Here is a 3,946-nt window from a genome sequence, read left to right as displayed (position 1 = left end):
AATTCTAGTGTTTAGAAAATTTAGTGGAAAAACAAAGCACTGATGTATTCTCCGCATGTGTACGGGTCGTTCATATGTAATACAGTGGTACCCCGCTGGGGTAGGGTTGTCGAACCTTAGGGACCGGACTTAAAGTTAAATTCTTCTTCTAATCTCTAGTTAAGAAAGAATAGGTTTTGATTTAAAAAGGGAAGATAAAATAAGTAAGGAAGAACTGGTGAAGATAACATGTAGATTAGGGTCGCTTGTTTCAACAACAAGAGAGTAATGCCCCGATATAATTCCTATGAGCTATAATATGCTGACTGACTTTTAATGCTTACCAGGTACATTCAATGGTTCTTGTATGTGCTCAGAAGCAATGTTGCATCTATGGTTCTCAAATACACCAAGTTTTCCTAGGATAACTGTGGTTTCATACTCAACGAGTTTTGCAATCATACAAGGAAATTACCTCTATGGCAATCAACACACCAAGTTTTTCCCAAGAAACTATGCAAATCAAACACATCAAGTTATGCAAACACAAGATTAAACACAAGAAACCAAAAGAACTCTTTAGAACATTAGAAGAGAGTAATCAAAGCATACAAAGCATCATAGTTCAACATCCCAAGGCGCCGTGGACGGTTAGCCCCTCATGGATAGGTACAACATGGAAGAAGCAATTAAAGATCTATGGCAATCAACACACCGAGTTTTTCCCAAGAACTCTTCCTAGTTGAGCTCCGTATACTAGCCCCACTTCTTTTATGCCTCTGACTCATTCTTGATCTCCTTAAATGGTGTGGTGAAGTTTGATCTTGACCTCATCAAAGTCCTCCCGGTGGAGAAGAAAAATCCTGGAACAAAGATGAGATGAAACCCTATAAATCTGGAGTTATATGGCTAATTTTGTGCTTGACATGGTCTGAGCACGATCATGCTTGGACTTTGCTCTCACTGAGAATTCTGAGTGAACTGGTTAAGTGCTGGCCGAGGATAATCAATGGAAGGAGCACGGTCATACTTCGCTCATGCTTAGCCTGTGCACGATCATGCTAGGAGCCTCTAGAGTGTGCTTCCCTTGTTTAGTAGAAGATGCCTCTAAACTGAGATTTCCAAGGGGAGAAGCACGGTCGTGCTTAGACTGTGCTTCTCCTGAGAGCACCCCCATGCTTGAATGTTTGCTTGGTCATCTCAAGGCTTAAATATTCAGGAGACAGAGCACGATTGTGCTTTGCCCATTTCAGTCTTGAGCACTTAGCAGAATCTTCATTCTTTTGCTTGTTTACTCCTCGATTTCAATCCAAGTTGGTTCTAGCTCCACATTCCTGCACAGGGAACCTATATACCTAGAATAGCATCTCATATAGACAAAATTGTGCTAAAAGACAAGAAAATGAATTGATTGAGGGTAAGTAAATATGATATGAAATTCACTCATCAAGCACCCTATTCTCATCCGCACGGGTCTCCACCAATGCAACAATGTCTACTTTAAAATCTTTCATTAAGATCCTAACCCTATTGAATTTATCTAGGCCTAAAATTCGTCTGCAATTCCATCCAATGATTTTTAGGTTTTCACACATTAAAAACCAAGTAAAAATTTGGAAAAACAAACTTGGAACCAATAAAAAGAGGATCTATAAAGTCCAGAGGTATCTTGGCATGTGGGTGGGGAAGCCCTTTAGATGGATACACCATCTTCCCTGCCTTCATATCTTCCTTTATTCTGGGATATTATCATTAACTGATTGTTTTTTGGGCTAGGCTTTTTTTTGGAGCCCTCTTTGGAAATTGCTGAGGGTTATGGAATCATCCTATTCCTCAATCATTTCTATATCAGCATCCTCATCCTATTCTTCGGAGTCCTCCATGTCTTCATCGGATTCCTTTGAATTCTCTTCTTCTCCAGAAAGGGCCTCCTCTTATTGCTCCACCATCATCTTATGTTTCTCTTCTTCTGTAATTATGTTGTAAACCTTGTTGCCTTCTCCTAAGATAAATTTTGGTAATGGTTCTAGATCTTTATTTAGAGGTTCAGCTATCCTAAATGATTATAATTTTCGGGATGACTACGCATCTTTCATCATGCCCATTATTGATCACAAGGCTTCTATGAGGACCTTTTTACCCTTTCCATGCTGATCTGACATATCTCCATTGTCTTGTGACTCCATCAGTGGCATCCATGGAAGGAGGAAAACGGTCGGATGCATGATATGATTGCCCTCCACGAGCACTAGTAATTGAACATTTCCTACCATGTGATCCCCTGTTATGAAAAAATCTAGCCACGTGTCGCTAATCAACACCAACGGCCAGATTTACAACATCCTGCGAAGATCTAACGATCCGATTTGTGTCATTCCCAACTTGAGTCACGTGAGCACCGTGTGAGGACGACGTTGCGGAATCACCATGACCTCTTCCTCTATTTCTCCTGTGGGTTACCAACATCCATGAACAATATTCAGTTTCCTGTAGAGTATCTTCCATCTTCTATGCGTCCAAATCAATCGAAATTAGGGTTACTGCAGGTCTGACCTGTAAGCTCTCCAAGTAAGACCAAATACTTCTGAGTGTGCAGCCATCATCGGTAGCTTCATCCATTGTCTGGTCCTCCGGAGGTCTCATTGATCAATGAGTGCAACCATTAGATCCATGTCTGTCCATGCCATATGTAAAGCAAAATGTTGGAAGCCGTTCATATAGAATCATAATGAACACTTTAGAATTATAATCTTCAATCCAAAATCCTCTTTTCAAAGGTTGTGAAAGATCTATCTCCATATAAACCCTCATGAAATGAGCATGAGCTAGAGTAGAGGTATATTCATCCACATTCATGAGTCTGCCAAAGGGTTCAGTTAGATATTCCATGGACTCTCCATCCCACAGCTCAACGGGAAGGTTATGAGGTTGTATCCAAACCATAGCCTTTGTGAGTTTAGAAAACATCAGTTCGAAGTATGGTTGCTAGGGTACGAGTTGCAGCATGAGGCCCTTAATGGTCCACGACCCTCGGAAGAGAAGCTATTGTTTTGTCTCCTTTTTTCACATCTTATCAACATATACCCATTCAGCATATCAAAAATGTGAGTCATTCCATAGATTTTTCACAACCCCATAAGGATTGTTTTAATTAACCACCTCAAATGGAGGAGACTTTCTGAATAATTTGCCATAGAGGGCAAATTGCAATCTCATCTAAAATCTCATTTTGATATTAGCATCAATGCGTACATTATCAATGATGGAAGATTTCAACCGCTTGAGGGTTGCTTCATCCACTGGCGTCGAGAGGGCTATCCACTTGTGACTAGAACCTGCAATCTCCATCCAAGATGAAGCTAGAGGAGGCTCTCCTGTTGAAACTTTCGGCATGTTCATTTATTGAACTTTCTTATCTCATTACATTGAAAATAATACTTAAAAAATCAATAATTATAATTTTGTGCTTGCCTTTACTCCATTTAATCCTATCATAAAGTTGACAACTAATGATAGTGATCTAAATTTTCAATTAGAATATGCTAGGGGGACTGAGTGCTTGATGTATGCAATGAAATGCACTAGACTTAATATTCATTTTTTGGTGGAAAAACTTAGTTGATATACTAGTAATGTAAGTTATATGCATTGTCATGGAGTGAGAAGAATTCTCAAGTACTTAAAGAAGGCCATTGATTATGGCATCTTTAATTGCCAATTTCCTTCCATTGTAGAAGGGTATGTTGTTGTTAGTTGGATTTCTAACAATGAGAATCATTCCTTGAACTTTCAATGGATTTTTATGCATAGATGCAATGCGGTTTCTTAGGGACAAAAAAAACAATAATATTGCATTGTAGTTTTCACCATGGCTACAGAATTTATGGCATTAACGCCCATTGGTAAAGAAGCAAAATATTTGAGGGATTTAATATTTAAAATTCTATTGGTTTCTAAGTTAATTGCA

Source organism: Dioscorea cayenensis, chromosome 20 (genome assembly GCF_009730915.1).
Source record: "Dioscorea cayenensis subsp. rotundata cultivar TDr96_F1 chromosome 20, TDr96_F1_v2_PseudoChromosome.rev07_lg8_w22 25.fasta, whole genome shotgun sequence".
NCBI lineage: Eukaryota > Viridiplantae > Streptophyta > Magnoliopsida > Dioscoreales > Dioscoreaceae > Dioscorea > Dioscorea cayenensis.
This window is presented reverse-complemented; position numbering follows the sequence as displayed.